The sequence below is a fragment of the Odocoileus virginianus genome, chromosome 16 (assembly GCF_023699985.2).
Source record: "Odocoileus virginianus isolate 20LAN1187 ecotype Illinois chromosome 16, Ovbor_1.2, whole genome shotgun sequence".
Lineage (NCBI taxonomy): Eukaryota > Metazoa > Chordata > Mammalia > Artiodactyla > Cervidae > Odocoileus > Odocoileus virginianus.
This window is the reverse complement of record NC_069689.1, coordinates 12,392,298-12,405,934: the sequence shown is the minus strand read 5'-3', so window position 1 is coordinate 12,405,934 and position 13,637 is coordinate 12,392,298.

Below are 13,637 nucleotides of genomic sequence, written 5' to 3'. Positions count from 1 at the left end.
TTTTAGGATTTGAAAGAGCTCAACTGGAATTCTATCACCTTGACTAACTTTGCTCATAGTGGTGCTTTCTAAGGCCCACTGGTCAAAATGGTCATCCTTAAAAATTCTACAAACAATAAATTCTGGAGAGGGTGTGGAGAAAGGGAACCCTCCTACACTGTTGGGGGGAATGTAAATTAATACAACCAATTTAGAGAACAGTATGGAGTCTCCTTAAAACACTAGAAATAGAACTGCCCAGCAATACCACTCCTAGGCATACACCTGGAGAAGACCATAATCAGGAAGATAGATTTTCCCAATGTTTACTGCAGCACTGTTTACAATAGCCAAGACATGGAAGCAACCTAAATGTCCAACAACAGAAGAATGGATAAAAAAGATGTGGCACATATATACACATGAATATGTATATGGCTGAATGGAATACTATTCAGCCATAAAAAGGAATGAAACTGTGCCATTTGCAGACATGTGGATGAACCTAGAGACTGTGATAGAGAGTGAATTAAGCCAGAAAGAGACAAACAAATATGCAAATATCACATTTTAATGAACAAATGTGTCCCCTAGAAAATGGTATGTTGCTGTTGCTCGGTCGCTGTCATGTCCAACTTTTTGTGTCCCCATGGACTGTAGCCCACTGGGCTCTTCTGTCCATGGGATTTCCCAGGCAAGAATACTGGAGTGGGTTGCCATTTCCTTCTCCAGGGGATCTTCCCAACCCAGGAATTGAACCCGCATCTCCAGCATTAGGCAGGCATTAGCAGGCAGATTCTTCACAGCTGAGTCACCAGAGAAGCCCTTAGAAAATGGTATAAATGAACGTATCTACAAAGCAGAAATAGAGAGACAAATATACGAAACCAAGGGGGAAGGGAGTGGGATGGATTAAGAGACTGGGACTGACATGTATACGCTACATGTATAAAATAATTAACTGATGAGAACCAACCGTACAGCACAGGGAATTCTACACGGTGATCTGCGGTGATCTAAATGGGAGGGAAATCCAAAGGGGCGGGGCTAGATGTACACGCAGAGCTGATTCAGCCCGCTGCACAGCAGGAACTAACACAAGACTGTAAAGCAACTCTGTTCCAACGAAAAATAAAAAAGAGTGAATGTTTGATCAGTTCAAACCCCCTTGGACTCCCAAACCAAGCTCCTTCTTTTTAGCTGGACTGGTTCCCAAGATACCCATCATGGTGTGCAAGAAGAGGTGCCTGAGTGTTTTACATGGGCAGAATTGCTCATTATTTCCTGTTGAATACAATACAAACCAGAGTCGTGACTTTTACCACCAGTCACAGCAAAGTCTCAAGTCCTGCAAAAACAGGACCTCTTAGCTTGTGAGGCCTGGACTCAAACTGAAACTTCTAACACACAGGAGAAGAAACCAAGGAATTTGAGCTGAGAGTCCCCATTGGCCCAAATTATTCTCAGTGACACATCTGAAGAATCCTACACCAAGCAGGATTTTCCCTGGGATGCATGGATGGTTTAACATACACAAATCAATGTGATACATCACAGTAATAGATGGAAAGATAAAAACCATGTGATTGTCTCCGTAGTTGCAGAAAAAGCATTTGACAAAATTTAATATCCTTTCATGATAAAATCCTCAACAAACTGGGTATAGACGAAACATGCTGCTATTTAGTTGCTGAGTCGTGTCTGACTCTGTGCAACCCTATGGACTGTGGCCCACCAGGCTCTTCTGTCCATGAGATTTCCCAGGCAAGAACACTTACATCCAAATAATAAAGGTCATCTATGACAAGCACACAAAAACATCACACTCAACAGTGAAAATTTGAAACTCTTTCCCCAAAGATCAGGAACAAGACAAGGGTGCTTATTCTCACCACTACCATTCAACATGGCACTGGAAGTCCTAGCCAGGGCAATTAAGCAAGAAAAAAATAAAAATGCCTCTAAACCAGAAAGGAAGACGTGAAACTGTCATTATTTGCAGATGATGGGGCCTTAAACACAGAAATTACTAACAACTGTTAGGCTCAAAGAAAAAACCCGTCAGAACTAATCGACAAATTCCATAAAGTTGCAGGATATAAAATCAACATATAGAAATCAGTTGTGTTTCTGTACACTGACCAAGAAACACTGGAAAAAGAAATTTTAAAAACTATTCCTTTCATAAGAGCATCAAATACAGTAAAATACTCAGGAATAAATTTAACCAAAGACAAGAAAAGATCTGTACAATGAAAATTACATGACTTTGATAAAAGGAAGTGAAGAAGGCACAAACAAATGGAAAGATATCCCATGTTCTTGAATTGGAAGAATATTGCTAAAATGTCCAATACTACCCAAAGCCATCTATGGATTCAGTGCAATCCCTATCAAAACTCTTAGGGCCCCAGATTGCTCTTGAAAGGGACCTCATTAAAAGTCATCAGCCCATCACAGCCCTCTGGCGTGTCCTCCAAGGGACACAACTGCTCTGCTCAGCCCATCAAGAGCCCTGTGGTCTGAATCACGCTGCCCGGGTGAGATGCCGACAGCAGTGGGGTCTACACTCAAGTCCCCAAAAGCAACAAAGATGAGAGCTAGCTGGTCAGGGAAAGGGACTTGGGAATGACCATCTATGGGCCAGAAAGGCCCCTGGAGGAAAGGGTCTCTGCTCTTACGTGCGCACCCCTGGATCTGGCCAGCATATGTGGTAGGGGGCGGAGGAATGGGAGGATGGAGGAACACTGAGGAGGGAAGGAAGGCGGCCCCAGGGTCAAGGCGTTGGAAAGAGCAGACTCCGTGTCTGGGGGCATCACAGACCTCCCGGCGTGGCTGCCTAGGTGATCTTCAGAAACGAGAACCCCTGGCCAAGGTCTATGTGGTGCCTGGTTGCCATCCCTTCAGGCTGGTCAGGCTCAGCTGCTGGGTCCCCACAGCCCCTGGGCATCCTCTCCCATAATCCTGAATTCAGGGTACCGCGCTGTTGCCGTGTTCTGTCTGCCTCGTAGGCTGGGTCCTCTACACTCTCACACCATCATTGAGAAGGAATAGATGCGCCTTTCTGGGAGTCGAGGGGTAGGGGGTTGGGGTGGGGGCTGGATGGACAAAGAGGCGGAAGGAGGTGGGCTTCCTCCTCCTCTGTCCCCTCCCCACCACCAGCCCCCTCAGTCCCAAGCGAGCGGCTGGGCCCAGCGAGGGAGCCGGCAGACACAGCGTCCTGACTGCCGGGAGCAGTGACTCAGCCACCATCTGTTATTTAATGAGAAGATGACAAGCCAATTGGCGTGTTTCCCCCGCTTCTCTTTAATATGGCAAATCGAGAAATGTGACTTTCTTGATCTATATTTTAATGATTTTGACTTGCTCACTCTTACTTCTCTTAATTCAGCAGTAAATAAAGCTGTGATTTGCACAGGAATCCCTACTGGGGTTTCTTCTCATTTTGCTTTGGGGGTTTGGGTCTTTTTTGGTGAATGGGGGGGGGATGAGTAAGAGGGTTTGACCAGGTGACGCCCATCCTGATTCTGCCGCTAGAAGGGGCCAAGTTCAATCCCAGGGTCTGCTCCATGAATCACAAAGAGAGGGGGCCCAGGAAAGCCCTCCTAACCCGGCCCACTCCAGAGGAGCCAGCCCGCCGTGGCAGGGGACAAGCTCTCCTTGCACAAGTGTCGACGAAGCCTGAGGCTGCACTGGTCCAGGCAGGCTCTGCCACTGGCCCTGCGTGACCCTGGGTGGGTCCCTCTCCCCCTCGGGCCTTGGGTTCTCGGGCCGTAGAAGGAGGAGGCTCCCCCAGGTTCTGCAGCTCCACAGTGCAGGCTGGGATTCTTCTGGACGGATGGTTTATGTATCACTACTCACTCCTTACATGACCTCAGGCAAGTTCCCCATGTGGGGGACCAAGTCTTCAGCTCTGAGCTGTGCCCAGGGGAGGGCGACAGCGCCCACGCTCCTCACAGCGCCCCAAGGAAGGAGCACGGTCACCCCCCGGAGAAGGACCCATGCAGAGAGGGCATCTCGTCCACCATCACGTGCCTCTTGGCCTGCAGGGGGGCTCGGGTCTGTGATGGGATGGCAGCTCCCCACCTAGGACCCTGCTGTCTTTGATCCCCTAAGTCCTCGGGAGCTTCAGTAGCTTTGCAGGAAGCCACTTGGCTCATGAGGACATGGGTTCTGGAGTGTGACAAGCTACCGTTTGGATCTGTTTATCGGCTATGTGACCCCGGGCCAGGGACCCATCTGAGACTCAGTTTCCCCACCTGTTCAGCAGGGCTGAGAAGCCTACTCAGCACTAGCAGAAATAATGTGAAAAGTCAGGGGGGCTGCTGTGTCTAGGAAAGAGACTGCTGGCTTTGCCCCACTGGTGATAAGTTTGACCCGAGCGCCCAGGCGCCGTGCCCACGAGCCACCAGACTCCTGCCTGGACGGACGGCCCCGGGGTGGGGGGCGGGGGCCTGGGGGCGCTGAGATCTGGCCACGTGCTCTGCCTCAGTCCAAAAGCCACGCTCACGTGACCATCGGCAGCGGATTGATGAAATTAAGCACAGATGGCTACTTTGTTGTTGTTCTTTGAACTGACAGCTGCTGGTATAAAAATAAATTAAATTAAATTTCACATAAGTCAGACTTTTTGTATTTTTTTTAAATGATCTAAGTTTTTTTGTGTTGTTGTCGTTAAATTGTTTTCTTTCTTTTTAACATACGGAGGCAGAGAAAACTCCAGGGCAGCAGAAACAAGAATGCGAAGGAGAGAGCTCCAGGGTGACCCCTAGATTTGGAGAAAAGCCCCCCAAAGCCTTCCCAAAGCCCCACCCCCAACCCCCAAGGTTTTTGAAGGACCACAGAGCTGCATGGTTAAAAAAAAAAAATCTCTTAGCTCCTTTGTCTTAAGCGGCATCGGCCAGGGAGTCAAACAGTGTGACTTTGAAGCCAGTCTCGGCCACCAGCCCGTGTATTAAGCTGTCCCCATCTGTGAGGAGGGAAGTGAGGCTGCCTCCCGGGGGCACCTAAGTGCTCAGCATTCTTGGCCTGTTATTACTCGCATGATCCAAGTAGATAGAGAATCCTCACTCACTTGGAAGGACTATTGTGAAGGTTAAATGCAAGAGGAAATACGGAAAGAAGCCCCCAGCAACCCCTGATTCCCAGCAGGTTCTCAAAAACCACCCCCTGTGGCTGGCCTCACCCACCCACTCAACCCACCTCCTGCCTCCTTGCCCCACATCCTGTGCACCAGGTCCAGGCTGGGCATGGCCACACGATACACGGAAGGACTGGGCAGCTACAATGAATGCCCCTGGGATCCCCATCAGCTGTCCTATGGCTGTGTTCTGAGACAGCCCACCTACTGGCCATAGCCAAGGGGTCCAGGGGAAAACATTTGGACCAGGCAGGCCAATCAGATCCCTGTCCTGAGGTTTTTCTAATGAGAGAGAGAGAGAGAGAAAGAGATTGACCTTGCATCAGGTGATAAGCTGTGAGCCTTTGGAGAAGATGGTCAGGAGAAAGAGGATGAGGACAGCCCACGATGAGAGGCAGAGATGAGAGATGGGGAGAAAACCCGAGGACCATTCATTCTCTGGTCTTCCCTGCATCTCTGCAGCATCCTCACCCTTCCCACGATTCAGCTGTTCACCCTGGCTATAGACCTCTTTCTGCCTAAGCTGGCTCCAGCTCAGCAGCTCAACCAAAATGCCCTGTTCGTCCCTCCCAGGCCAGCGGAGGAGACAGCATGCGTTATTGACAATAACAGTAGGGAGAATCCACAAAGGGTCATAGGAGGGGTGAGATAAAAGACGGTGGGCACCCTGGAAGGGAGAGGTCAACTCTGATGGGCAGTGTGAAAGCTTTCTAGGAGGAGGAGAGACAGGAGGGATGGGGCAGATTTGGACAGGTGAACAAGGTCATACTCCACGCAGGAGCAGAGTGAGCAACGCCACGGAGGTGGGAAAGACAGGCCTGCATCATGTACAGTGGGGACGCAAACTGGGGGAATGGGCAGGGTCAGATCATAAAAGGTCTAAGTGCTATTCTAAGGGATAAATGTTTCTCTATGGTCAGGAACCATGAGGGCACACACACCCCCCACACACAGGCTGCTCTTTCCTCTCAGGCCCCTGGCAGATCTTATTGACCCAACTCCTCACTGAGGTGGGACATGGTTTCAGGATCCTTCTTGAGGCTTAATGCTTCAGGCTGATGGGACATAGCATGTGGGGTAAAATCTATTTGCTACCCACATCACCCTGATGGGGAGGCTACTGGTCCACATACACCCCCACCCCCCTCCCTACCTCCAGGCAGTGATTTGGTCCTAAGCAAGTATTAGCAGGTAACACGGACAACAGTCACTACTGGCTTTCGATAAGACCCTGTCCTGGCCTGGTACTCCAATCACCGTCCATCAAACAAAGAAATGGACAAGACCAGTGACTTCCAAGTCTGTGTGTTTTAAGCATTTGAAAACTTTACTCAAATTCCACAAACCACTCTCCAAGTACACTAAAAATCACTCTTCTGTCTGCTCTAGGGAGAGGTGGCAGAGATCCACCTGGGTTACGAGCAGCTCCCTGTCCCGAGGTGCCTGTGCCTTCTCCCTGAGGATGGGTGTGTGTCCACGCCTAGTCACTCAGTCCTGTCTGATTCCTTGTGACCCCGTGGCCTGTAGCCCACCAGGCTCCTCTGTCCATGGGATTTCCCAAGCAAGAATACTGGAGGGGGTGGCCATTTCCTACTCTAGGGGATCTCCCCGACCCAGGGATCAAACTCGCGTCTCCTGTAACTCCTGCATTGGCAGGTGGATCCTTTACCATCCGGGAAGCCCCGAGGGTGGGCATAGAGGAGTAAACCACAAATCCCGGGTTCCCAGGGCAGGAAAAGGGGAAAGGCAGCTGAGAAAAGGACGTGGTCTCACAAATGGCCCCAAGCAGCATGATTCTGATGGAGCACCAGGGGCTGCTGGTCCTCTGGACCAAGGCATCCTATGGGATGAAGGGCTGAACGCCCAAGTCCTGTGGCCCACATTTGGCCCGGGAAGCAGGGCTTGAGTTCAATCATTCAACCCCAGGCTATGACCGTGCCAAGTGCCACGAGCAGTAAGACAGGGCTGGTCAACAATGGTGATGATGCAGGCTCATGTTCCTTGGAGAACAGCTGCTTCTGAGCAGCTCAGGGGTCCTCGGCAGACACCTTGGGCTGGGGGTTTTCATGCCCCATGACATTAACCCGACCCCAAAGCTCCCGGAAGTGACTGCTGGGGCCAACTCCCAAGGCCTCCGCTGCTACCCAGCCTTTGGGTACCTTGATGGAGCACAGGCCTCCGCCATTCTGGTGACCACTTATTTAGCAGGAAATGTCCCAGAGAGGTCTCTCTCCATGGGGACCTGACAAGTCAAGGCAGTTGTTTTCAAATGCCGGTGGTTTTTTAAAAATATTTTTGGCTGCATCAGGATCTTCGTTGCATCACATGGGATCTTCCATCACGTCTCAGTTGTAGCGTGCAGGAGCTTTCATTACAACGCAACTCTCTCGTTGTGGCACATGGGCTTAGCTGCCCCTCAGCACGTGGGATCTTAGTTCTCCAGCAGGGATCAAGCCCACATACCCGGCATTGTAAGGTAGATGCTTAACCACTGAACTACCAGGGATGCATGTGCTTTTATTTCTCCATCTGTGAGGAAGAGAAGGCAGAGGGCAAAACAGAGTTCTCCCAAGTCTCTTTTGATCCCAGGTTGAGCGCGGCATTTCCCTTCTCTTGACTTGGTTTCCCAGTTTGTAAAAAACAGAAGTTGGACCGGCCACCTTTTTGGTATGTAAGAGCTAGGACTTTCTCCAATTCATTTTAAAAAAAAAAACCAAAAACCATGCAACAACAACAACAAGGATGAGAATGATAAACAGCCATGGCAACTACCATTTGGAGAATGTTTGCGTGTCACCAGACACCAATAGCTTTACCCTGATGCCTGTGTTCCCACCAGTGAGGGAGGGATCATTGCTTTGCTTTGAAGAGCCGATGAAGCCAAAGCTCAGAGAGGTGACGCAGCTTGCCCAAACTCACAAAGCCCACCAACAGCCACTCTACTGCACGACTCTCAGCTGATTCTCCCTCTCACGTCAAAGTCCCCATCCTCCCGGCCTCTTAAGATCAGAAGACCTGAGAGTATATCATTCATGGAGTCCAAATACCAGACCCACAGGCATCCTCTGATCCCATCCCCTCAGTCAGCAGGTAGAGGCCAAGACCCTGAGGAGGCAAGGGGTTGACCTTGGTGCCACGCCAGTGAGCCAGTCCCTCAGGCCACGAGCTGGCTCCGGGAAGATGGGAGAAAGGTTTGCATCACTTGCAACCAGATCCTTGCTGATCTGGACAGGCCAGCCGTGTGGAAGGAGCCCCTGGAACCGACAGAAAGACTGTCCTACAGGGAACTCCCGTGGTACCACTGCTCTCAGCTCCTCGGTTCTCTGAGCCTGTCGCCCCATCTGAAAATGGGGGACCCCTGCGCCCTCCTGCTAAGGGACAGTGGGGCTGCCCTCGGGCACAGGGGAGCAGCGCTGGGGGCTCAGGTGGTGCTGCCGTCCAAGGACCGAATCCAAGGACTGGGAGGTCCTGGCCAGGAGAGCGCCCCCCCGGGGAGGGGCTGCACCTGAAGCAGCCCATCCCTCCCTTGGAGGGAGTCAGTCCTCGGGGCCGAGTCCCCAGCGGCTCGGCCGGGAGAGCCTGGCAGCCGCCCGTCCCAGTAGCACCAAGAAAAGAGGATTTCAAGCAAATTAAAAACAAGCATGTGTGTTTCTCCTTGGCCCATCTGTGGCAGTTTCTCGAAGCACCAGCTCTCTTGGAAGGGGGGAAGGAACAAGGAGGAAGTCGAATGGCTCTTGGAGAAGCTGGAAAAATTAGCAATTAGGAGGGAAAATTGTAATGAGAAAATGAGCCTTAATAAGGCAAACACAATACTGCAACGGCTTTTTTCTTGCTCTCTCGCGAAAACAAGCGGTGACTTCATGTCTGGGTTTCTCTGCCTTCCTGCAGCAGAGCCAACTGGGAAAGAGCGGGAGAAAATGTCTCCATTGTCCCTAGACAGCGTCCGTGGCATCCGGGAGAGAGACAGCCTGCTAGGCCGTGATGAGCAGGGGAATCTCACAGGTACCTTCTGGGGAACCCCTACTCTGCTCTCGGCATCACACACTGTGTACACACACTCCATAGTTAGGATGGGCTAGGTCCTGCTGCAGTAACCACCCAAACTCTCACTGACGCAACACACGAAATTTACATCTCAGCCACATTAGATGTCCAGAGGGTTGGCTTGGCTACGTGCTTGCATGGATGTCGTTGGGGGCGGGGGGGTATAGTGAATTTTTCAGTTCACTGGCTCTTACAGTTTTTATGCATAAAGGACACTCATCACTTAGCATACATATTTCACTAGTCAAAAGTAAGTCACTTGGCCACACCCAACTTCAAAGAGGCATGGACCTTCATTCCCAATGTGTACCCCATGCAGGATCAGGAAAATCTGTGATTCGCCCTAATGACTATCACACATGTGTTATCTAACCCTCTCCAAGGGAGGTAGATAGTAGCTATTAACGATAGCATCCTCACTTCCCAGGTGAAAAGGCTGCGCCTAGGAGAGAGGACATGAGTCCTTTCATGCATTCAAGTATTCATCCAGTCTTCATCACTTGCACTTTCATTCAACAACTAAATAAGTCTCGACTTCTTGATATAGCTTCCTATAATGCATTCAACATTCAGCCAACATTTCTTGAGGACTGGTGCTGAGCCTGGCACTGGGGATACTGGAATGAATAAAATACACATATGCTCTGCCTTCATGGAGCTCACGGTCTAGCTGGGAGACACACAAACAAGAACGCGAGTGAAGAAACTGGAAAAATGACATTATGAAGCCTAACAAGGACAATACTAGAACTGTGAAATAAGCATGCTGAATGAATGGGTACACTAGGCAGTGAATGAAAGTTCCCACAAGACCCAACTCAAGGGCCAGCCAGGCAGCTGACAGCAGGGTTTGGAGGCTGAAGCTGAGCTGCAGACTCCACTGACACCACTTTGTAGAGCTATGATCTTGAGTAAATCATTTAATTCTGCAGACCTCGCTTAGGACAAGAAAGCTTACACTGAGAGCTTTACCTATCTAGAAAGAATTTATATAAGGTGCCCAGCACAACAAATGTACTCTGATTATTGCCACCTATAGATCAGGGACACAGAAAGAGACCTTAGAGTAATTCCAATGCAAAGAAAACGGAGAGCATGAGACTGCGTAGGGCCTGAACTCTGCTCCTGCCAGGGCCAGCTTTCCAACCTGCAAAGTGGGTTGTCTGGGTATTCCAGGTCCTCTGCTCTGATATCTCTGGGCCTAAGAATTAATATCTTTAAAGCCCAGCAGACAGGCACCCTTAATACAGAAACAGCTGCGTCCTTCATAAATATGGAGGGGGATCAATATCCCTGGGCCTGTCCACTGATAACTTCAACAGGCCATCTGCAGACACTGGAAATCACCAGTGGTGACATCACTGAAACCTGTGCCCGGCCGGCTGCTACCACACGGGCCTCTGCTAATCTCCAAAGGCCTGGGCCGGAAACCTCCAAGTTCTCACCTGGGGCTGTTGGCACCACCTGGGAGTTCAGTTCCAGGGGCACTGGCAGGGCTCCCAAGCTGCCAGGGACGCAGGTACAGGCGAATACAGACCTCCTGGAAAGAAGTGTGGTGGCACCCAATGCAGGCCGCACTGAATATTTATAGCTTCCCCGTGAGAGGCTCTGATTGGCTCAGGTTGCCACACTTCTAGATGGAGCGTTCCTATTGGACAGAGCTTACATCTGCCACCACCCATCTGTTTGTCTTTGGCTCCGCCCCCAAGCCTTGGTCCAATCAGCTACGCAGGAGGATGAGTCACTTACTTTCTTATCTGCAAAATGGGTCCAGTGGAATCCCCTAGTTGTGCTGCTCATATCACCCTACACACGCCCCCGGGAGTGGTTTCTAGCCAGTTCCCACCACACCCGGGAGCAGTCAGTCCAACTGCCACATGCATGGTACCTCGAGGATGCGAGTGGGGAGGGGGAGAGAAGAGGAAGGTGGCCCCTGGAAGGCAGCCCAAAGGCCCCAGCCCCTTATATGCACAGCGTGCAAACAGCACCTGCGACACGTAGCCCTGCCCCTCCACGACCATTTCCTCTCCATCTAACTTTTCGAGCATCGGGCGAACTAGCGGGACACCGACACCATTCCTGCTGTGGACGGAAGGCTCTTCACTGCCAAGGAGTTACAAGCCCAACACATTAGGGCCCAGAGTAGCTGAGCGTTTCCGGCCCTCCCGTGGCCAAGCCTCTCCCTTCCAGCCCAGGAGGGCCAGAGCTGGAGAAACAGCTGGACTGCCTGTGCAATGTGAGTTAATGGGAGTTATAATTTTTCCAATGCCTCCGCCTAGAAATGGGAGCGATGTGCATAATTTATGGGGGGTCTGGGTCTGCGCTACCAGGCTGGGCGCCGCTTGCTAGCAGTTGGACAGATGTGGGAGAAGGGAAAAGCTCCCAGAGGAGGGCCTGCCCAGAGCGGCTGCCCTGGCCTGGCTCTCAGCCCCGTTCTGTAGGAATCTGATCATCTGCGGGCTGGAGAGAAGGCCTAAAACTAGCATTTCTCTGGGTTCCGCTGTCTGGGGGCAGTGGATGAATGCACTTGTTTTATTATTGATGGTGGCTTCTGTAGCCCTGAGTCTCAGCCCCGCTGAGGAGGGGGCATTTAAGCAGCCTTGGAGGGGAGGTCCTCTCATTTGCCTTCCAGCCTGATGCCAAGCTGGGTATTTGTTCATTTTCTGACTTTTCCCTGCTAGAACATCAGCTAAGTGAGGGCAGGAGTCTTTGTTTCCTGACTTCTGTTGCGTTAGCTTCTAGAATAAGGCCTGGTCCATAGTAGGGACTCAATAAATGTTTGTTGACTGGCTGTGTGAGCTCAGGATCTCAGCAGGAATCAAGGAAACAGTGTGGTAAAGTTGCAAGAAACAGATAAGAGTGTGAATCCTTATTCTGCCGCTGATTTGCTGTGCGGCCTTGAACAATTTGTTGTTGTTTTTCAGTCACTAATTTGTGTCCGGCTCTTTGCAACCCCATGGACCGCAGCACACCTGGCTTCCCTGTCCTTCACTTTCTCCCAGAGCTTGCTCAAACTCATGTCCATTGAGTCGGTGATGCCATCCAACCATCTCATCCTCTGTCGCCCTTTTCTCCTCCTGCCGTCAGTCTTTCCCAGCATCAGGGTCTTTTCCAATGAATCAGTTCTTCACATCAGGTGGCCAGAGTATTGGAGCTTCAGCTTCAGCATCAGTCCTTCCAATAAATATTCAGGATTGAATTCCTTTAGGACTGACTGTTTTGATGTCCTTGCAGTCCCTGGTACTCAATTTAAACTCAGGACCACTGCTTCCTCCTCCAAAAATAGGGACAATGGGATTATTCTCTTGGGACCCTAATGGGGTATCTCAGGTTGGGAAGAGGGGTCAGTCAAGCATCAGGCAGAGTTAGCAGAGCAGTTATGAAGCCCATCACAGAATCAACCTGGGCTCAGGAATCCTTTCCATAGACCAAAGCTCCCCACCTGGAGGAGACTTTCTCCTCGGACCCTTGGTCCTGTCTGGAGACATTTTTGGTTGTCATGCTGGAAGAAGGCTGGCATCTAATGGACTGAGGCCAAGGATGCTGCTCAGTGCCCTACGGTGCACAGAACAGCCTCCACAAAAGGATTAGCCAAACCAAAATTGTCAGTAGTGCTGAGGTTGAGAAACCCAGGGCTAGACCAAGGAGGGCGTGCGGAGCTGCAGAGTCCCCATCTGCACAATGGAAGGAGGGCAAGGTGACCACAGCATGGGCAGACTCCCACTGAGTCAGAGCCTTCCAAGCCCCCAAACCCGCCATTGCCCAGAGGGAGCTGTGAGCATCGGGGGCCCTCCTGGGGAATGTGCTTCCCCTGAATGCCGGAGGAAGCGAGGGGCCTCCAGGGTCTCTCTCCACCCATGTAAATCAGCCCAGGAAGGTAGGAGCAGTGGCAGCCCTAATTGAGGCCAGAGAGCTGTGTCAAAAGTTCAAAGAACATTCCAGGATTTCTTCCTTAATCGTATCTTTAAGGGCAAGCCCCAGACCCCGGCGTTCTCTGCCACCAGGTGCGCCATAAACCATCTTTTCATGACAGGCTCTGTCCCAGAAAGCTGGGCTCGGGAGGGGGCCGGTGAGCTCTGCACAGTGCACCTGGGAGCTCAGGTTCTGGATCCACCCCCAGTTCTCTAGCCACCGACTCTGAGATTCAAGAAACCACCCCCAAGGCTCCGGAGCTGCCCATCAGGACTCTAGAGCCAATGGCGCTGGGATTCTCAAACTGGGCACCTGGCTTTCTGACACTAGCTCCACAGCCAAGGGTGCAGGAGGGCCAAGGCTCAAGAAGACGTGTGCCCTGATGATTCTGGGAGCATGGGCTCTGGTATTCCATCTCCGGCTTAGGGACCCCGTTCGCCTTGACCTCATGGGACCCCAGCTAGCACCGACAACCAGGGTGGTGGGCTGCATCCCACAGACCAGCAAGACCTGTACTTGTCCAGCCTCAAGACCCAAGAGGGAGCCTGGAGTTAGCAATAGA